This window comes from Leuciscus leuciscus (genome assembly GCF_965113295.1).
Source record: "Leuciscus leuciscus genome assembly, chromosome: 22".
Classification (NCBI taxonomy): Eukaryota; Metazoa; Chordata; class Actinopteri; order Cypriniformes; family Leuciscidae; genus Leuciscus; species Leuciscus leuciscus.
The window spans coordinates 26270399-26294067 of NC_138746.1; the positions used below are offsets into that span (position 1 = coordinate 26270399).

Consider the following 23669-nt stretch of genomic DNA (forward strand, 5'->3'; position numbering starts at 1 on the left):
GTGTAGGTTCCTGGGAGGTTCTTGCAACCTTTGTACCCATAGAAAGCAGAGCATACATTAGGAGTCTCTGAACACTCATCAATGTCTAGGCAGAGATAATTTCCATTGCCTTTGTAACCAGTATTGCATGTGCACACATAGGATCCAGGGTTGTTTGTGCAAGTGGCATTCCAGTGGCAGATTCCTGGTCTTGCGCACTCATTTTCATCAGTGCACTGAAATCCATTTCCACTGAAACCAGACTTACAACTGCAGTCCCTTCCTCCATCTCTGTTGGTGCAAAGCGCATTGACATGGCAGTCACCATTATTATTTTGACACTCATTAATATCTTGGCACTGGAAACCATCACCAAAATAACCATTTTGACACGAACAGGTGTAACTGCCCAGAGTGTTACTGCATATTGCTTTTCCATGGCAGCTGTGTAGACCAGTAGTACATTCATCAATGTCCAGACACTGCACTCCATTGCCCCGGTACCCAATCTGGCACATGCAGACAAACTTCTCTTCACGTGCTTTGTAGCAATCTGCATTGGTGTGGCATATGGTGCCTGCAGCTGCACAGTCACTGAGATCTGCAACTGTGTAGACAGAATTGATAAGAGATCGGTTAGTCTGGCAATACTGTAAGTGACTCTATTCTGTGCTGTGAGTTGATTAATCATAGACTCTGAACTGTTACTCACCTGCAGTTGTGTACCTGAACACAGTACACAGACACAGAAGGTCCAGCAGCAGATTCCTGCAAAAGAAGGTCAACAAATATGAATATACAGTGAACACAGATGCATTCCCCAGCAAAGGAGCTTTAGCAGCCACAGTGACTCAACTCACAGCTAAGTTAATAATACCATGAGCTTTTGTGACCGTGCAGTGACCATTATGTGTCATTGTTTTACTTGCATTTGATCCAAACATTTTCCTCAGAAAACACAAAAGCTACATATTGTGAATTTCAATTGTGTCCATGATTATTGATTAATCTAGCACCTCGGCTCAGTGCAAAGATACACACAAAATGAAACTCAAAAACCATAAATTATTTTGTAAAATATATATTTTTTTATCCCTGACTATGACTCACAACTTCCTGGTGCGAGTAATTAGGTGAATTCCTACAGGTCACCTATATGTGTATATCTTTACATCTATAGAATTACATCTATCAAGTCAAACAAGTGTACCCATAACAAATACTGAGGTAATGTGGTTACTTTGTCCTAAGCCTCATTTCATGAGACCATAAAGGGATGGATATGCTCAAAGGACCAAATTATTCCAAATCAAAATAACTTTATTAGACTCAAAGAAACCTAAGTCATCCTACTGTTTCAGAAGCAGTGATTGATTCCACTATTCAATTCAAATTCAATTCAAAAAGCTTTATTGTCTATCCCCACAGGGGTAGAAAATTGTCTTTAGACAAGAGGCTCAACAAACAATATACAACTAACAATACACAGCTAACAACAATACAATACCACAGACAACCACATAATTTAAGATAAACCCCTCCCCTATTTCCTATTTAAAATATCAACGGCCATCGGGATAAAAGACTTCTTATATTTGACCTTTTTCGCCAAAGGTACTTTAAATCGTCTACCAGACGGAAGTAAATCAAATGAGCTGTGCAGAGGATGGCCAGAGTCTGACACAATAGCAGATGCTTTCCTTTTTACTGCCACAATGTAAAGATCAGACAGGGTAGCTTGTTTCTCACCAATAATTTTACCAGCTATATTTATAATCCTTAGAAGTCTATTTTTGCATTTAACGGAAAGAGAGTTATACCAGGATACAATGTTAAAAGTAAGCACAGATTCAATAAGGGATTTATACACCACAATCAGAATATCTTTTTCCACATTAAAGCTCCTCAATTTCCTCAATAAGCCAAGACGTTGATATGCCTTCTTAAAAACACTTTCTGAGTGCTTGTCAAATTTAAACTGGGAGTCAATTTCTGTACCCAGATATTTAAAAGATCCCACCTGCTCAACTTCCTCTCCATTAAAGGGTTTAAAAAATGTGCGTGCATTAATTACCCCGGAACACATTTCTTTGGTTTTGTCAATATTAAGCAATAGAGAACTCTCCTTTATCCAGGCTATGATAGAGTTGACAAAATCAAAATAAATGTCCAGTGATTGGGTATCTCTCATACATCCCACCAGTGCCATGTCATCTGCATATTTTATCAGCATCAGATTCTCATTATTACAGGTGATCTCATTTGTATAGACAGAAAAAAGAATCGGGGATAGAACACATCCCTGTGGTAGACCAGATTTTAAAACTACATTCTCTGACTTTTTACCATTTACTATCACGTGTTGAGGACGGTCCCGTAAAAAATTGTTAATCCATAAAATAAAGGTTTGATGCACATTAAGCTCCTCTAAACGCCTCAAAAGTGTATTTATGTTCACTGTATTAAAAGCAGATGAAAAGTCCATAAATAAAATCCTAATGTACGAGTTTGCCATGTCCAAATAGACAGTGTGAGATAAAGAATTTCTCAAGTTTGGTAACTGAAGTCAACATGAATTGTGCCCTGAATAAGAAAAATGATGATGATAATCCTTGATGTCTGACTATATTACATGCTGAATATTTGACCTCCCTGTGTGTCAGATTCAGCCATTGTCTGGTTGAGGGTATCTCTAGAAATGTGTGTGTGTGTCAGAGTCAAATTACGTCAAGACGTGTAGCATACAAAGAATTTACTGGAAAGAACATCCTTCTCAACATCACATCAATGCTGAACATCACAGCCCAAAAAGCACATTTACCGCTACAGATTGGAATTATGTTTCAACTAAAATTAACCATTAAAACAATTTTGAGACCATTTGTTATGTAACAGAATATAAAAATCATTTTTTTAAATCTTCCTAGACTGTCCGTATCAATATATCAAATTGAATTTGATCAGCATTCAGAACATTCACATTGAGAAATAGTTTATGTGTATCAGAATGTAAATCTAGAACTCATATGACAGTATAAGTAGGTTAAATTGCTCAATTCCATATTTGTCTGGAAATAAATCATGAGTGATAACTTTACTTCACTTCACTTCACTTCACTTCACTTCACTGATAACACATATTTAGCGCTTAGCGCTTAGTACTTGTACAGAAACAAGCTAACAATTTCTACTGGTACTGTAAAAGAAAAAACAAAAGAAAATGAAAAATTTAAATGAGTACTTACAGCATATCTGACAGATGGCTGGTTGTCTTATAAGGCTGACATTGGGATACAGAGCAAGTCGGTCCCTTTCAGGCTTCGGGAGGTGTGTGACTTCCCTTCTCTATGGACTCTTCTGCCAAACTACAAAACTCTTTTTTCATCCTGGTACAAAGCATAATGACCCATCTCAGCACCAGAGACATCCTAAACCAACATAATAGGGAACACCCATATATTGCTATGATTATATTTCTCTCTCCTATTTAGTGTACTACTCCCATTGGGCTTCAACTTGCCCCTGGGTGTAAAATAAAGGACGAGACAATAAAGAACATACAATAGTTAGTGTTTTGTGTCGAGGGTACCTTTACCTCATGCACAAATAATATATTGTTATTACCAGGGATGGACTGGGACAAAAAATCAGCCCTGGATTCATATAGCTTCACAGCCATCACAACCCTAGTATGAGCATCACACAAATACTGTATAATCCAAAGTAGTTGGTGCAATGTACTATCATATAGTGTAAGTATATTCTATAGTCCTATGTTAAGTGCTTTATAATTTAGCTGAAACATAATTAGGTTAGTTTTACTTTAGTTCCATTTCTTAATGCCTATAGAGCAACAAAAAAAAAAAAAAAAAAAAATGTGTTGTTGTTGTTGTTGTTTTTAAGTTGCCAGCCAAGCACCATCATTTTTGATCATTACATAAAATGTATCAAAGTATAGAGCCTTTGCTTTAAAAAAAATAAAAAAATAATAATAATTCTGGCTTCATGCATTTTTTTTTAATCAACACTTGAATGTGGGTTTCATAAAAAAGCAACATTTTGAACAAAAATCTGAGAAAAATCTCATTTTGTCAAAGACTACATCCGGAACGGATACAGAACGATGATTAAAAATGAAATAGATTGATCCCATCAACACCCCCAAAGCTGGAACAGTTTTTTACGTCTTCATGGGTTCAATATTTCATTCGTTAAAGTGAGGTAGCTTTGAAACGTTTTGATTTATATGATGTTTAATGTTTGATGATCACTTTAGTTTACATGTGCGTAAGAAATGCTTCTCTCGCTTGTTTCTGCTTCTTCTTTGCATGTTTTTGGATCCGTAGATTCTGTACTCTTTCAGAAGATGTGAAATAGAACCATCTACCGTATAACAGTGAACATGGATTGCTGGAAAATTCTGTCAATGGCGGGAAGCGTTGTGTCAGTACTGGCGTAAAATTCCGTCAAAGGCGGGGAAAGAGTTAAATTCACAATGAAATCAAAATTGACCATTCTTATTTTTTATGGAATGTTGCAGTGTTTATTATAAATATTTCCATGCCCTCATAATCTTTATCCAAAATTATCATCATCCCCTCACAAAGACATCTCTTCTGTGATGACATGTACATCAACACAATGGCTAGGTAATAAGGTTGTCTAATGGCCAGATGAGTTTTAACCCCTCATCTCCTGCAACCTGTCACTTACATGTAGCTAAAGCTTTTCCTTTGTGTTTTTCGAGTACAGGTGTCAACGTTTTTAAAATGATCCCGTTCACACGGATCTGGGAAAAGGACTAAAACTGCTGCAAATGCTGCCAGGCCAGTAGTTGGTGATGTCACTTTATAAAGAAACACTACGCGCCTATAGAATGGACACGTAATACGCATGCGCATCACGTCACCGTTTTCACAAATTCAAGTTTTTGCAGTTTACACTGAGACCATGATGGTATAATTTTCAAAAACTTGCACTTTGTGACAAATTACGCTTTGGCGTAATAAACATTTGACAAACATTTTGGCCGTCCATATTTCTTCTTCTTTTGTTTAATGGTGATGTACTTTCTCAGTGCATATCACCATTTACCACATATGGGGCAATTGTCCAATAATGTTTTTTATCTTATCTTTTAATCTTTAATCAGTTTTTTTTTTACTGTGAACAAGAACAGTGGCGGAGACACATATTTTCGCAGGGGTGGCCAGGCAAGGGGCAGCAACCAGCAGGGTTGGGGAGTAACGGAATACATGTAACGGCGTTATGTAATCAGGATACAAAAATCCACACTGCATGAAAAGTGGGATTTTCGACAGTTACCGGCGCTGTAGATTGTCGTGGAAGTTCAGGTTTACGACTGCAAACGGCAATTTACAGGCAACACTGCAAACTGTCGGAAATTGTCGGAAATTGACGTGGGACTTGCTTGCCCCGTGACCCCCCTCCCTCTAATGCTTTAACATGTAAATGAGACTGCTGTGAGCTTTACAAATGCAAATGAGGGTAGCAGGGGGAGTTTTATCCCAGGTGACTAAAAGGTATTAACTTAATTCTAAAAAAAATACAATACAATACAATATTTATTTATAACGCACAATTAAAAACAGCCAAGGCTGACCAAAGTGCTGTACAGGGCAATAGATAAAATGCAGGGCAGAAACAGGACAAAAAAACAAAAAACAAAACAATAGTTGTGTCATAGTCAAGGGGTATTAAAAGCAAGAGAAAATAAATAAGTTTTCAAGGATGTTTTGAAGATGGAAATTGAGGGAGCTAGTCTGATATAGAGGGGTAGACTGTTCCAAAGTTTTGGGCCTGCAGTCACAAAAGTGCAGTCGCCTCGTTTTTTAAGTCTGGACCTGGGCACGATAAGAAGACAGTGATCACTGGATCTCAAAGTACGAGATGGAGTGTACGGGCAGAGGAGATTGATCAGATATTGGGGGGCCGGTTTGTTAAGAGCTTTATACACAAATAGTAACATTTTTAAATCAATCCTGAATGTGACAGGTAGCCAGTGGAGTTTGAATAGCGCTACCACTTTTGGAGCAATGCACAACATGTTGCAGAAATTTTCACTGCCCTTTTTGTGATAGCAGTATTATTATACAGACAAAATGGGACAAATTGAATAACCACATTAAAATCCACTTTAAAAGGGTGTTGTTCATGAAGGAACATCTGGACTTACAGTGTACAGTGGCAATATATATTATTTTACATTTATCCATTTGTCAGACGCTTTTATCCAAAGATAGATGGTTTTCTATATGATTTAGACAAAATATTAAATTATCTTCATTAATGTCTAAAGGTTACACAAACAATCCACACTGAAACTTAAGCTAACAAAACACAAACAATTATATATTCCTGTATTTTCTGTATTGTTTCTCACAGTAAACTGCCATGCAGGCTAGAATTGCGAAACATTATTGGATAAATCTTATAATTTACATTTCTCTGGGCCAATCGGAATCTTAGCACTTTCTCTCTTGGCCAATCGGAATCTTAGCACTTGCGTCATAATCTTGAAGCACACACACCATGGGCATGTTCAAGTTCAAAACGGTGCGCAACGTTTTGCTACGGTTTCCGGGTTGAACGTCATGTTTCCTGGAAACGGCGTGCACCGGTGTGCAACGGGGTTTGAGATACGTTTTCTCTTGTTTGGTGGGTGTGTCAGAACTGCAGTCCAATCAGCAGCAACATGTATATAAAACACGGGGTATTAAAGTGAACTTGCACAATGGGTTCAAGGAAAGTAATTTACAAATGTGTTCGATGCAGCTCGGTATACGCAACAACTGAGGATATTAGAAGACATGTTTGTCGTAAGTTTTATTGTAAAAATATAGGATATCAACATAATGATGTAGTTGTTTATATTTTTAGCTTCATTGCAAGTGTATGACATTTGGTATAGAAATAAACAATGGTAATTAAGTGCTTTTCCTAAAAATGAGAAAGAAAATACAGGGTATTAAAACAGTATGACCTACAAATAAAGTCAGTATGTGAGGCTAAATAGATGTATTAGGTAAGATGTGTGCTTCCATTTCAGTTTCAGCAATCCCTTCACTCGATTGGGATGTTCTCTTTTGTTCTGGGCGGCAAGTGCAGTAACTGTAACATCGAGCATATTTTGTAGTATTAAACACATATTTATACCGACTTCATCAGGCTCAGAAAATTCTTCACAAAGAACACAAAGAATGAGCCTTCTCAGCTGCCATAGTTGCAACTCTTGCGTCATCAGAACAGTGTGTTCAACGCATCACCGTTTCTGTTTAAAAAACGTTGTGCAACGTTTTGCCGGGGCTGAACGCAGCCCAGGAGTTTCGAAGTCGCGATCTGATTAGTTGAATTCTACAGGATGTCCGGGAGGCGATATTGTTTTTCACAGGATGGTAGGGGAAGACTCATGAATATTCATTAGGGAAGTCATCCCTGATTGGTCTGATGACCTACCCCTAACCCCACCCCTAAACCTACCCGCCACTGGGGGTCTGATGACCTTCCCCTAACCCCGCCCTAAACCTACCCGTCACTGGGGTTAAGACCAATCAGGGATGACTTCCCTAATGAATATTCATGAGTCTTCCCCTACCATCCTGTGAAAAAAAATATCGCGTCCGGGAGACGTGTGTGTCGCATTCTTTATCGGCCCGCCTGGAAACAAATGCCGTGATGCCAAAACCCCTCGTGGAAGAAGAAAGCCGTTGTGTTTACAACTGCGACAATAGCGCTTGCCAGGATCAATTAAACGCTGGATTTTCAAAAAGTATGTGAAGTTCGCGGCTCCATTGTTGCAGTAAACTTGCACAACGTTCATGAATGAATAATTTATTAGATGCACACCGGTCTGTTATTGTAGGGACATCGACATTATATTGCCACGCCCCTGAACATGACGCGGAACAAAACGAACTGTGATTGGTTGGGTTACATGTCAATCAAACGTCCTCTTGGGCGGTCCTTGGCCAAGAAAAGCTCAGATAGAGTCCAGACCTTCTGCCGTCAGTCTGAAGGTCTGGCTACGCGAGACTAGAGTCTGACTGGCTAACTTAGCTCTTTGCTAACTAAGTTAGCTTGTCCATATAGCAGCTTGCTACGGGGTTCACAGATGATGCAAGGTGGGTTTAAAGGTGAATTTATAAATGTGCGTCGTGAATGTGACACCTAACGTAACAACGTTACCAGGCAGAGGAGAAGGGCGATGAGGTGATTAGATCTAACGTTAACTTAACGTTTCGAGGAAGCACAAAAAAAAAAAAAAAAAAATTCTATTAGAAATGGTATTCTCATTTTCAGATATTTTATACATTTGAAATATAAAATCGGTTGATACAAATTGGGCCTGAAATTTTATACAAATGATTGATTTTATTTTGCAGTATTATTGGATTCGGATGAGAATATCAGGGGTAATCGTTTTCTCTTAATTTATAATTGCAGTTTAAAAATTAAATTCTTTAACTTTATATATTTTATTTTACATTACCTCTGTATAAGCGTCAAGATATACTCCCTTCAATAATGTACGAAGGAAGCTGCAGCCCATTGAGGACACCAGCATGTTGCACAATACTGGTGAGTACTGATGACAACTTAAACATATATTGTGTTGTGTACAACATAAGTCACAGGCTCATTCATGTGTTTTATCTAAAGCCCCTTTCACACAGCGCTTTGAACCCGGCAAATTGCCGGCAAATTGCCAGAGCGCCTTCTGTGTGAACGCAAACTCGACCCGGGATTTAAGCCGGGATCGATGCCGGGTCGGGACCTAGTAACATTGCCGTGTTCAGTCCCGGAACGCGCGCTGTGTGAACAAAAGCCGTAACAATGCCGTGTCGTAGTGATGACGCTGAAGCCGGGCTCGTTCTCCAGCTGTGAAACGGTATGTAATGCGCAAGTTTATGATCGAATCAGAGAAACAAATGCACAGGCGTGGTTTCTCGAGAGAGAGATCGCAGCTCATAAGCAAACTTAAGACGCTGCTGAGATTACAAGTCACATCGATGTCACGTGTCTTTACGGCATTTTTACGGGTTGTGTGTGAACGCACTCTCTGATTCCGGAAAATCACTGGCAGTGTGAATGACCAAAATCAAACGAACCCGGGTCAAATCCCGGGTCACTTTATCCGTGTATTTTCCGGAATCTCTGTGTGAAAGGGGCTTAATAAAGATTGTGCCATGTCTAGCCAAGTGGAGCGTCCTGGCAGTCCTGGCACTCCTGGTAAGTACTTTTCCCTCTGCACAAAGTCACACTCCATTCAAGACAAGTAGTTTTTTACTGCTTGTGAATAATCTATTTTAAATATATACAGTGCTGGTCAGAGTTATTTAAGCCGCTTAATTAAGAGTGAGAACCTACTAGGCTTGGGTATCGAGTATCGACTGGAACCGGGACTAGCTTTGCAATTTTCCCGGAATCGTTCAAAAGTTTAAATTTCGATTCCTAGTTTCGATTCACAGTCCGCCGACCGGAAGAAGAAACCGCTGTCTAAGTCATTTCTAGCCCTATTCTGAACTGAAGTAACTACATAATCGATTTCAAACTGCCAAATGTTAACTCGCTGACACTTTAGTTAAACATTTGTAACGTACACAAGGCATGGTAAATGCGTGTACTAGCACAGGTGTAAGCGTATATTTATGCTAAACTGCGAACCAATACATTTTATGAGACGCTGTGTGAGTTGCCTTATTAACTCACACAGCATCTCATACAATTTATTCAGAGCAAACAACCCTGACGTTAAACCTTAAAAACGTACTTATATGATGTTTTCTTATTCTTCGGTATTAAGTTGCAACCCTATTTTCTCGTCCTCTGCTCGTCCGTTTGAAAACTGCGCGCGATGCCGGCGAACGTAAAAAAAAAAAAAAAATTCATGAAAACACATTTACACATGCAGAGCTGCCAACTCTCACGCATTTACCGTGAGACACACGCAATTGAGACTTTTCACACGCTCTCACGCCACACATCCATTTTCTCACGCACAATAAAATCGCGAAGCAATGAGGACACGGAGACCGACAGACTAGACAGAGCAGTTACTTTATGATATAGGCTACAAAAAAATCTCAGCTCTCAGATTCTGTCAATTTTATTACGAAATTCAAACAATAAATACCGTTTTGGCGCTTGTAAATGTGACGTGACAGATCCCTACTAGCAGCTAATAGTAAAAAAACACGAACACTGTTGAAATATACAGTAGGCTACAACTTACCTAAATGTATATTCCTCATACATAATATCGATCAATCAGTGTTTTTTTATCAGCGTGAAGAGGTCAATAACATAGCTGGAGAACAATTATGTAATATTTACCTCAGGAAAGCCATTTAATGAACATATAGGCTATAGCACATATTTGGCAAGAAAAAAAGAGCTATAGAGAGTATTTTGCTAAATATGTGTACTATATTACATATTTATTATATTTGTACTTATATCATTAAATAAAGTTATTATAATTTAAATAACGCATTATATTTAATTTAAAACCTTAAATAATACTGCCAGCTGATAGGGCTCTCTGCATGTTTACAGCATTAGGTGAGTTGTTTTTTTCTTGAGAAAAATTAACGCCTATCTTGAGTACCTAATATTTATCCAAATGAGTCAATATTAAATCAAATCACAATAACTGAATTGAAATGAAATAATAAAAAAGCGTAGCTTACCAGAAATTGTACCATGTAAACATTGTAACATGTTGTCACTAAACCTAATAAAATTCAGTTTAGTTACTAAAATGCTAGTGACAATCACAATACAATACACTTATTGTGATGCAAATTTTTTTATATTTCAATTGATGGAGAAGGTCAGACTATTTCCTTCAGAAAGACCGTTGGTTAGCTAGCTCATTTAAAATGTCCTAAAAAAGTTGTTTAAAATAGATTTGATATTTATATTGTAGTTGAAAACAGCCCTGTGAGAAATTCATAGTAAATTTCATAAAAAGTAAAAAGTTCATAGAATTAAAATTGATCTAAACTTTTTTGACCCTGCCTCTTAAAAGAATCGGAATCGAGAATCGTTAGGAACCGGAATCGAAACAAGGAATCGGAATCGGAATCGTTCAAATTCAAACAATACCCAACCCTAGAACCTACTCATCTTGAATGGACAAAAAAAGCTAATGTTTTAGTTTCATCAAGACAAACAATTGTTTAAAAAATACATAAATGTGTATATATAATTTTAGAAAATGACAGATGGTTTTGCTAGATAAGAACCTGATTTCTCGACTGGGATTGTGTAGAGACTCTGAAGCTGCATTGAGACGGACATTTGAACCGTCTTGGAACATTGAGATCTTTGGTTGCCATTAAAGTATATGCCATTAAAAATATGGAAATGTTTTCCTTAAACTTAATTTCTTTTCCACTGAGGAAAGACAGACATGGATATCTTGTCACTCAGTGTGAGTAAATTATCAGGAAATTTTCATTTTGAGGTGAACTAATCCTTTAAGGCTGATTTATACTTTTGCGTCAGACCGAAGCCCGAGCCTCTACGCTATAGGCTACACTGTTTCATTTATACTTCTGCATTGTTGTCCCTGTTGACGCACAATTACACATGCAGAAAGAAGCCTGTGAAACCCGAGGGAGGCGTTCTAGACCAATCACAGCGCTTCCGTCCACGTAAAATTGACGCATTGTTACATTTTGGGAGAGGTGCACGTCAGGGTGTGCTAAAGGGTACGCTATGTACACAGCCTACTCTGTAGCTACAGCGGGAGGTCGACGCATAACTATAAATTGGTCTTTACTTACTGCTTGAGAATCAAGTTTGGTAACAGTTTATTTTATTGGCTTAATGACATGTTTCAGACAGTCTTGCTTAGAAGAGCAGAGTGTGGTAATTCTTACCTTTTTGTTTGATTTCAATAATTGTACATTTTTGAATATTCTTTGTTTTTTTCGCCCTTAAGATGCTAGCGCACCTCTGAGCAAAGACCTGTTGACACCCAGTAAGTATTCATCTCATCTGTCACTTTTGTATTTTGTTAGGCCTTGTGAAATGTAAGAATATTCTGTTTTTCATGATTTCATCATAAAGCAAGAGGTCATGGGATTGATGGCTATTATTTGTTTAATAATTGTAAATCCTGTAATTTACAGGAAGCAGTATGCCATCTTCTCAACTCTGAGACAAACTGGAGCAAGGTAAAAAAAAAAAATAATAATAATCTTACATTCTTTTATTTTTTTACTTTCATAAAAACTTACAAACATTTTAAAGGTAAGATTCAAAGAATATGCTTTCATTCTCTTGTATAAGAAAATAGATCCGTTATAGTTTACGATCTTAATCATACATTTTGTTTCCATAGAGTAACCTCGCCTCATAACGAGGGTGTAACCTCACATTTACTCAGAGCTATGTCTGCAAGTCCAGATTTTCATGACGCTGATCATGACGACATTGTAAGTAACTTTTACTATTTTCTCCTTGTTTCATTTTACTGTGACTTGCGTTGTTTTTATTCATATCACTCTCATTTAATTGTTTTCCAGCTGCCTGTAAGACGTACTACGAGACAGTACGCAGGAGCTTCAGGTACAAACAACCAGATCTGGCATTGCAGGCCGAAGCTGTGAAGAGTTCAGCTCGGAGTCGAGCGAGAAGAAAGAGGGTACGATTTTTAGTCAATGTGACTATTTTTCACGTGCATTAATAGGCTAGATGTTTTGTGTCCATACACAGTGCATCACAGTACTGATTGTCTGTATTGGTTGTTTTTACAGCTGCTAGAAGCGAGACGGTGTGCTAGGTGAGGATGACGTGGGCATTTGGAAGTGCGCCACCATAGATCTGATGTCCGATGAAGTTCAACCACCAGCCAGGAGCTCACAGAGCTCTGTGCTACGCTGCAGTCGAGATTAGAGGCGACTCCTAAATACAGGGCAACGCACCACAGACGTTTTCAAAGTGGATCGAATTCAGAGAGAACGCCGCTAGTCACCTACAGCTCTGAAGATGAAAACAGACACTGAGCTTCCAATTTGTTGTGTGTGCAGATGATCTATGCTTTGTACAGGTGTATATTGTTTTGTGTTTGTGCTAATAAAGCTCTTTCTTTGAATAAACAGCATGTCCCTGGCAAATTTTCCTTTCCTTTATAAATTGAGTATACCACAGAATAGCATATTAAGAATATAAAAAAATAATGTATATATCATAATTTATATAAATATTATAATTTTTTGAATTTATGGATATAAAAAAAATTATTTATATATTATTTATATGAATATTATAATTTTTTGAATTTATTATGAGCGAGGGTGACCAATAGTAACAGATCTGCCAACCAATCACGAGTGATTTTTCTTGTTTAAACCACGTGGGTTCAACCAATAGTGAGTGAGGAAATTCAAGCCTTTCTCTGGCGGGAGCTGCTATTCATATGGTAATTAGAGCCATTCACACCTCCGGCGCGAGCGCTCTGCATACGTCATGGTTCGTTTCCGACAATATTCGGCACAGACGAACGTTCACAGGCTGTAAATTGTCGTTAACTGCCGAAAATTAGGGAGATTTACGGCCGTTTACGGGGTCGGAAATCCCAATTTTCATGCAGTGCCAGTATCTGTAATCCGTTACAGTTACGTCAAAAAACGTAGTAATCAGATTATAGTTACATTTTGAAAAAAGGGGGAATACTTTCAGGATTACAATAGTTTCATTTAAAACTAAATAAATAAGTATTTTGGCATAATAGCACTATATTAAGCGCTGCTTGATTATACAGTAGTTCCTGGTTCTGTTGCCAGTAACATAGATATTATATAGAGACATGTCTATGGCCAGTAATGACTCACGTGTGCCACCCGCTGGTGCATGCGCAAATAACAGCTGTCTACAATCTCCTCAGACGCAGATTGAACCACTGCTGCTACTAGAAACAATGCTGCCTGCGGGTAAAATCGCTTTTAATTCATGGAAATTCCGCTGCTATTTTGTAGAAATTAGGAGAGTAGCTTTTTTAGTACCCAAAATGTCCTTTCTTAATCTTTTCTCGCGTAACGGGATGTTCGCTGTCTAGGTAACGTAGGGGAACTCCCACTGCCAACGCCCCAAGTTCAGTCAGGCAAATTAAGAAAGATCACGGTTTTAGTCAACATGTTGGCCTATTTTAAAATAAACTAATATAGATTGTGTAAAAATTTTAAATGTTGTGTTTTTATTTTTTTTGTAAAAAATTAGTTAAAAATAAAACAAAATAATCTGTAATACCATACATTAGCCCTTTACATAAATATATATTCAGGCCTGTGTGTATATTTTGCAAATATTGTACACTGGACCAAATTCTTAATAAATAAGTTTATTTATATATATTTTTTTAAATAATATTTCTTCTTGCTTGACTTTATTTATATACGTGACCTTGAAGTAATCCAAAAGTAATCAGTTACATTACTTTCATATTATAGTACTTGGATTACGTTACTGAATACTTTTTTTATGAAGTAATTTGTAACTGTAACGGAATACATTTTTAAAGTAACCCTCCCAAGCCTGGCAACCAGTCAGGTGGTACAGAATTTTTTCAACATAAAACATAGTTTGACTAGAAATTACTGGATTGTTTTAGTACCTACAACACAACTGAATACAATTTATTGGGGCTTTCGCAACAGAGTTTCTAGAACTTATGTCAGAAGTGCCCGCGTGTTCGACTGCAGGAACTTGGAACAATTTTAGGAACGCCTTTTAGGGGAACTAAATTAGCTCCTACTTCAGAGTAGAGTCTAACCCAGCACAATAGGTACTACCAGTGATGTAAGCGTACGCTAATTGGCTGAACGCATGTGAAACACCAGCTCTCGCTTAAAAAAAAAAAAGCTGTGTACAGACACAGATTATAGCCTATATATTTACTCCTCGAACTAACTCTACGAACATGGAACCCCGTGATAGATAGATCTCTCAACCTTTACGGTAAGGTGAAATTCCAAAGCGACTTTGAGGGGACCCAGAGCCATGGAGAGAGAGAGTTGCGACACTCCCATAGACCTCCGTTGTAAATAATGGCGGCGCTTTTAACCGCCTACTTCCGGGATATGAAGATCGGAATAGTTCCAAACACTGTCATGTGGGCGTTGGACACCATTCACTTACATTGCTGCGCGTCGAGTTGTTCCAGAGTTAAGTTGCCGAAATATCGACCTCTTTTGAATTGTCAACTGTCTATATTGTATCAGAGGCCCTTTGCGATGCTTATACTGGTCTTCATTTGTACATGCACAGCGTAATTATTTATATTTTATGTTGGTTGTTTCAACCAATTTTCAAGCACTGCCTGCTAGCGCGACTTCGTCAGCTAAGAGTTCGGTAATGAATCGCTACCACCTTTATAGCAACTTTTATTTAATTTAATTTTTTGGGATATACTAACTTTTCATTATGTTATTATTGTCTTGAGTGAAGCGGCTTGTGAGAACAATGCTGGACCTTTAGGATTGTTATGGCCATCACCAGTCCTGTCTGTTTCATGGATCACCTGCCCCTGGTTTTTGTTTTTCTTGTTCACACACACACAAGCACACATTTTTGTTGTCTGTCATTGTTTAATAAAAAATTTTTTATTTGAAAACCTTCATTTGTATCAGCCATGCTTAAATTCGTTTTTAATCTGTTATAGTTTTGATAATGTGTATGGCCTTAATCTTAAAATAATATTCTTAGTCTTAACATGATCATGTTTCACGTTGTGGTCCTGGGGGTGGCCACTTTCATCAGAAGAAGTGAGCTAGCTTCTAAGCGAATTCTGAACGGACCGCCACGGCAGACCTCTTGCGTGATCATGAAGGTAGGCTAATGGCTGAATAAAAATTTATAAGCAAAATCACGGGAATCAATAGCCTAATAAAGCAAAATCACGGGAATCAATAGCCTAATACAGCCCAGTTGTGCTAAAATAAATATCATGAGACGTCCATCATCAGATGAATGATATGGAAAAGTTAAGTTAGAGCCGCTAAAGCCAGTGCTACCCATGCGAACATGAACACTAAGCTTTTCCCTCCAAAAATATAGCCTAAAACTTATCTCCAAATGCAAAACTGACATTAACAAAATGCAATAACAGCTGAAAAAGTACTTGGGTGTGTGTTTTATTTTATATTTACCGTTCAATAATGCAATCGCTGCTGTCTGTCCCATAGAAGAACATGACAGCCAGCGTACGTTTTGGAACTATTGGGGCTTACATGAACCACGTGACAGCCATAGCGGCGACATCAAATAGTGTCGCAACTCTCTCTCTCTATGGCTCTGAGGGGACCAAGCGAAACATGATTATGTATTTCTGCTCAGCTAGCGACATTGGGCATCAACCACACGGAAAATGCTAATACTTTTTCACATACTGTCTACTTTCTTTGTATAACAGTTGTATCTAATAACGTACTAGACAGAACTGTTAAACAGATCATAAACTAATGAAGACGGTGAGAGCTGTGTGCTCAGGCTCTGGCGTTCTCAGCGCCGTCAAAATAAAGTCACAACAACAAGCTTACTGGCGATGCAAAAGCAACCAGGAAAATGTTCAGAGGAGAATTTAGTTATCGGGGGAACCACCCTGGTGGCTAGTTCCTAACTAAGTTTCTTGAATTACCCAGTGCGAAAGCCCCTTTTCGTGTACTTAATTGTAATTAAGAAGGTGGTGGAATACATCATTTGTAAATTTGACAATTTTGTCTAATTCCTCAACTCCAGGCATATTAAGAGAAAAGGAGCTCACTCTGTTGTTCAATTTGCTCAGACAGCTTGGTTCTGGTTCATAAAACCCCCAAAAGCTTGATCTCCATCATTTCATCCTCATGGATGAGGCATGTTGCAAATAAATACCTAGTTCAAAGATTAGTCAGCCTTCATTGAATTGTATATAATCAATGAATTCTTCAACAATTTTCAGTTCGACTGTAAGATCTGTTTCAAAAACCTGCAACTGAAAAAAAAAAAAACATTGAATATTTAACATTATATATTAGTTGACTAAATAAATTAAGTGGAAGCAGGCAGCACATAAATGCCAGAAAGTAGAATTAGTTATTTTTAGTTATGCGTTTCCCAAAAGCATCATTAGGCAACTATGGTCGCATGTGCTGTCGTTATCAGCATAATTCAACAAGTTGGTGTTTTCCAAAGTTCCAAACAGCATCGCAAATTTGTGTGGTTGGAAATTACCTGTGGCCAGCTCTCGACCTGTGGTTAGAAGCATGGTTTCTTGTTTGTATGACACTTAATCAATCCTTATCTTGAGCAAAATAAGCAAGCTGGTGTTCAGTACACTCTATATATTTCATTTAGAATATAAATTTCATTTATGTATTTTAGTTTGTCAAGAGATTTTAATCGCCGTTTTTGAAGAGTGTGCATGTGTGTACATGATCTAGTATGCAAGAAAGGAGCCTATGATTGAATCTGGAAATAGAGCAAAATAACTGAGAAAAATGAGGATTGGTCCTCAGATGCCATGACCGTAATTTATAATGCAGAAAAATCTGGCATTAATTCGATCTCGTACGGATGAACCGCTTCGACCGTGTTTCGGAGTCATGGCCCTTACCATGACCGTGAGTTTGCACATACTACTAACGCAACTCGACAAGGTCTTGTCCCTTTTTTTTGCATATGCCTTGTGCATCCATTACTTAAATTAAGAATATTGTGACCAGTACCATCCCTAAGAAAAATTCAAGACTACAATCAAGGCATTTCAGAGAGCTCAGAAACAGTGCTTACTGGTATAGACAAAAATTCACTTTGGAGTGACTTTGTGCTTTGTAACTTTTTTCACACTCAAACAGCAACATTACACTAAAAGTAAGTTGAAAATGTAATAACCCATACAATTTGCCTTATTGATTTGCTTCAACCCCAAACCCATATTCACCAGCAGCCATATTGCATTGCATGCTCACAAATATAGATTTTGAAATTTGAGTCAGAATACAAGAAACCTCTGCCTGTAGAATGGACCTAAAAGAGGTTCCTCTAGAGGTGGGAGGGCGGGGGGTTTTGGTGCATGTGTTTGTTCATGTTAAAAAACACAAGATTGTGTTGCATTGTGGGACAGGAAACTGGAGAAAAACATTTCACTACAACTAGTAGTGCACTAGTAGTGCAACCTGCATTAGTGTAATCACACGTGTGTGATATGTATGTGTCAAATGAAGAACCTTGCACCTTGAGATGACACCTTTAACTGTGTTATGCTGTCTCTGAGCTACCCAAGGAGGTGTTTGAAGCACATTCTGTTCTTTTCAAATTTCTCAGGCAGCCGAGCTAGCAGCTCTGATACGAGCCTGTCAGTTGCACGAGAATCAGAAAGTAAATATTTATATTGACTCATTGTATGCCTCCAGAGTTTTACAGGATTTTGGCTAAACATGACATTGTCATGTACTAGAATGATTCAATTCAATTCAATTCACATTTATTTTCACAATATATATAGTTTCTAAGCAGATTTACAGAAAATGCATGTGTCTACATTACAATTTAGACTGTGATCTGTTATCAGAGGTGACTGTGTCCAAGTAATGGATTTCAGAAATGTACATATACAAATCATGCAGTTAGTTAATTTATGGCAGAAACAATTAGCTCATTGTGTAAATATTATAAGTTGTGAACAATTATTACAATATGATAAACTTAGCACAAGTGCAATGATGGTCTGTATCTTTAAGACGTGAGAGTACCATGCATGATGGAACCGGATGTTTATGTGGTTGGAAATGTGTTAGAGTGAAAAAGTAAGAAAAGCTATCAAAGCGTGTGACTGATTAACCGCAGAATGAATATCGCAGAAAGAGATATCTGATCACATAAGATATCTGACACTGAAGTAATGGCTGCTGAAAATTTTATTAATTAATTTAAATCAGAATTTTTGGTTTGTTTGTTCCTTTTTTTCTTATAGCAGTTGGCTGCTCCACTGTTTGTGTCTAGGTTTTACTGGCAATTTGGTGTAAACCTCTTGGGCTACACCAGTCTGTCTAATTTCTGTGGCCAGTAACTCGCCAATTGTTGACCTCCTTTATGGTTTGAACTTGTTCTACTATAATTTGTTGATAAATGTGTGTCTGTTGGCTAATTGCAAAATATATTACTTTTTTTTTTGTTTCTTCAGGAGCTGAAGGCCCCCGGTGTAGGGAAGCTAGCTGTCCTTGCCATTTTTGTGGTGGTGTTTCCTTCACAGAGTGTTTTGCGGTTGGCACCTGTGTTTCCCTCACTTAGCGTGCAGGAGTGTGAGTGTGTTTGTGTGGAGTATAATTGGGTGAGTGGTGCAGTCTTGATACTCAATGCTCAGCTAGCCGCCCTACTGGTAAGCCTCAGCCTGAAAGGTCTTTTTTGTTTTGTTTTTTGTTTTGTTTTTGGTCTGGTGCACACTGAAGTTGTGTAAACTCTTGTCCCGAGTCAACAGTTTTTATACATTTTATATAGTTATTGTTGTGAAAATAAAAGTGTTTTGTATTCATATCCACGTCTCCTGTCCTCCGTGGTAGCGAACCTGTGTGCCTAATGAAATGTCCCCGTTCACGGAAACGGGGTAACATAGTCTGCTCTTAGCAGCAGCAAAATTCACCCTAGCGGCATCTAAATTTATTTTGCAGCCAGTGTAGTCTAGCAACTCTCCATTGACTTTCGAGCTGGAAAAAACAAACTCTTGTCAGGCCAATCCAAGCGGCAACATTCTAATCTGAAAAATGAAGCCTACCCGGAAGTGCGAAAAATTGCAATACATCGAAAATCCACTAGGGGCAGGTCCAAACACTGTAAAAAAAAATTACATCCCCAAGTCAAAAATTTCAAGTGACCGATAACATCTAAATTTTTCAATTAGTCTAACGTATTATTTCTCATTGAGCCAATGTTAACAGACTATTGCAACAAGAATTTCACTTGGGCCAATTTAAAAATGTAGATGTTATCGGTCACTTGAAATTTTTGATTTGGGAGGGTTAGAAATTTTTTACAGTGAAAAGGGAGCAAATGTCCATAGACCACCATGTTAAAATGTCAGTTTTCACAGCATAAATTCATGTTTTTACAGGTTGGTCCCATGGACTTTTATTGTATTTTTCGATAGGTTCCGAGTGCCTGACAACTGTGAGGGGGGTGAATTTTTTTCTAACTCGTTAGTTTAGATCGTATTTAGATATAAAATGTATGACAAATAAGGGCGTGGTTAACGTTGATTGACAGCTTGATTGACAGCTGATAACGAGCATAGGCTGCGCCAAGGAGAATGACAACATAAGAAGCGCCATTTTTTAATATACAGTTGAAATATAATACTACTGTTTTTGTATCATGAAAAGTAGTTTTAAGAGTTTTTCAGGCGAGAATGTAGTTGTTTAAAGCTCAAATCTGTGGTTTATTTATAAAGATTTATGAAAATGTTATCCAGGTTGTGAGATCCAGACGATCACCGGGCGCTCGGCGCTCATGTACCCCGCCTGGAAAAGCCTTTCCTCGGCTAGTCGTTCTGACGTTTGCCGCTGACTCTGACGTCTCTGTAGTGGTTAAACATGAGATATAATTCGTCTTGTGTATATCTAACGGGCGATTTTTGGTCTCGTGAATCTATAATTTGTTCCCTGGCCAATCGTTTTGGCTGAGGGCTAAGTGAAGTTTCATAACTTTATAAGCTATTTAACTTTACCGTTGTATGGTTAGACTAGAGCGCTGACTCTGTATGTTTGACTGAATTGTTTGCTTTATTTGTATAGCTTCTTGTACCTTTTACTTATACTTTTATAATGGCTAATATTGATAAAACTGAAATTTAACAAAAAGAGACTGGGTTGAGTGGCAAGACTGGCGGGGTTAGGATTTCCCAAGATTTTCCAAGATGGCGCCGCCCATACCCCCCATATACGGCCTCAAAACCGTTCCCTTTCAAGGGAACTCCCGTTGCGTCGAAAAGCTGACGCTATGGGAACGCTTTGCGTGATGACGTCTTGAAGCACATGTAAAATCAGTCCAATGGTGTGGCGGAACGTCAGAGGCGGGTGACGTCACGTACCAGGAAGCTATAAAAGCCGGCCCGAAACAGAAAACGAAAGCTTTCTGAGTCTTCAGTTGCGCTCTGTGTTGAATCTGTCCTTGTTATTTGGTGTTGTCTGTCTATATTATATATATATATATATTCAGTATGGCGAGCAAGCAGCAGTTTAGAGTGTGTGTCCATCCCTGCCCGCGTTATTTAACGGGAGGTGATACTCACACTCTTTGTGTTGTTTGTTTGGGTGAGGAGCATGCCCAGTCAGCACTCGAGGGTGGTGACTGTGTGCATTGCGACGCGCTTCCATTGCGCACGCTCCGATCCCGCTTGGCTCGGTTCAATCCCGATCGCGTTCCCCAGGGCTCGGGTCCCGCCGCGGCTGAGGCTCGGCGGCGATCTCAGACCTGGGGTTCGCAAATGGATCTGTCAGTGGATGTTGAGACGGGCTCTGCCTTATCTCAGCATCAATCTGACAGATCCAGTGCCTCTCATCAGGGTGTGGAAGCACGCATTGCGGTTTCTTCCCCCCCGATAGAGGCACCAATCCTGCAACTGTCCAGCTCTGAGGAGTTGGATGTTGTGAGTATTGAAGCTGAGTCTGAGGATTCGCCACCTCAGTCTCATGCGTTTGAGGAACTGCTCGATGTTATTACTAGAGCAGTTGACAGACTATCTATTGAGTGGCCAGAGGATAGGCAGGACGTTCGTTCGAAAAGTAAGCTCGACGAACGCTTCCTGCCATCTCGTACACAGCCTCAGCGAAGAAGCCTTCCGTTTTTCCCCGATCTCCACACCGAGGTGTCGAAATCGTGGGGAAAACCGGTTTCATACAGAGTGTATGCACCACAAACATCCCACTATTCTTCCATTCACAAATATAAAGAATATGGTTATGGGGAGATGCCGAAGGTGGAGGAGACGCTTGCGAGCTATCTCTCTTCAGCAACGGCATCTTCCCTGAAAGCTCCTTCACTTCCCTCTAAGCCAGTAAAATTCACATCATCTCTGGTTCATAAATCGTATGCAGCCGCTGGTCAAGCTGCAGCGTGTCTGCATACGATGTCTATTATGCAAGCCTATCAGGCAGAATTATTGGGGGATTTAGAGGAGGGCGGGGGAATTGGTCCTGACACAGTGGCTGAACTACGCAGAGCCACAGATCTGTATCTCAGGGCCACCAAGGAGACCGCTAAATCAATCGGGCGGTCTATGGCAGCCCTGGTGGCCACTGAGAGGCATCTGTGGCTCAATTTGAGCGATATAAAAGAGAAAGAAAAGCACGTTCTCTTAGATGCTCCGGTTTCCACTGTTGGTTTATTTGGTGATGCAGTAAACAGTGCGGTAGCTAAATCTCAGGAAGCTGCTAAACAGGCAGCTGCATTACAAAAACTTCTCCCCCGCCGTTCTTTCATTGAGGCTGCTGAGCGGGAGCAGCCTCACTCCTCTAAAAAGAGCGCTGAACATCGTGCCACTCAAAAACAGAGTGTGTCCTCTCGTGCTCCCCCACAAAAACCTCGGGGACACGGAGGGCGCTCTCAAACCCAGCAGTCTTCGAGGGGTAAAACGGATCTGCGGACCGTTATTACCGCCAAGAAGGCTGCTGGGGAAAAAGTCCTGATGTCTGAGGGCTCAGGACAAATGAGGGTAGTCCCCCCGAAGCAGAGCGGTTAACACCTCTTTTCACGGTGCCCGTCTCTCTTCGGTGCCCTCAGGGGACCGTTCTGCCAACCCTGCCACCTCTGGTGTTACAGGGCGCAGCGGTCTCCGGCGAGCACATATCTCAAGGTCCACCCGGAAACGTAGTGGCCTCGGGATGCCAGCCCCCTCTGAGGAGGGTGCTGGAGCAGTCTGTTTGGTCGTTCCCTGCCGGTGCGCCGTTACAGGGCGACGAACCGACTACTCAACAGCAACAAAATCCAGAAACCAGTCTCGAGAGACTGGTACCTCTAGTAGAATCTTTGACAGCGTGGAAGCTACTGTCAAATGTTTCTCGTTGGGTCCTGCAGACCGTGGAAAAAGGGTATTAGATACAATTCTATTAACGCCCACCGCGGTTTATGGGGGTCCTGCCCACAGTGGTGGGCCCCGAGCAGGTTCTGGTTATGGAACAGGAAGTAAACACTCTGTTAGAGAAAGGGGCCATAGAATATGTACCCCCCTCCAACAGGGAAACCGGGTTTTACAACCGGTACTTCATAGTTCCAAAAAAGGACGGGGGATTGCGTCCCATTTTAGATCTTCGAGTTCTGTACGAGTACATGCAGCTCAAGTTCAAAATGTTAACCTTGAGACAAATCGTGCCACAGATCAGGTCCGAGGACTGGTTTGTCACGATAGACCTCAAGGACGCATATTTCCATCCGTCCGTGTCATTGGAAGTTCCTGAGGTTTGCTTTTGGGGGCAAAGCATACCAATATCGAGTTCTTCCATTCGGCCTGGCTTTATCACCCCGCACTTTCACCAAATGCGTGGATGCAGCTCTGGCGCCTCTGCGCCTCCGGGGTATTCGCATCACGAACTAAACATTGACGATTGGTTGATTTTAGCTCAGTCGCATTAGATGGCGGTTCAACATCGAGATGTTGTTCTCGCCCATATGAAAGAGTTGGGGTTACGGCTGAACGC

At 39.6% G+C, this 23669-nt stretch overlaps 2 long non-coding RNA genes across 2 annotated transcripts; one reads left to right on the plus strand and one right to left on the minus strand.

Annotated features, from left to right (window-relative positions):
• Positions 1–414: 414 nt before the first annotated feature.
• Positions 415–3465, minus strand: LOC309486857. The gene is made up of 3 exons (XR_014201705.1): positions 3225–3465; positions 692–747; positions 415–586 (listed from the first exon to the last, which is right to left on the minus strand). It is a non-coding gene; the product is annotated as an uncharacterized lncRNA (long non-coding RNA).
• An 8863-nt stretch (positions 3466–12328) lies between these two features.
• Positions 12329–12917, plus strand: LOC309487305. Its single transcript, XR_014201821.1, has 3 exons — positions 12329–12443; positions 12534–12652; positions 12765–12917. It is a non-coding gene; the product is annotated as an uncharacterized lncRNA (long non-coding RNA).
• Positions 12918–23669: the final 10752 nt, after the last annotated feature.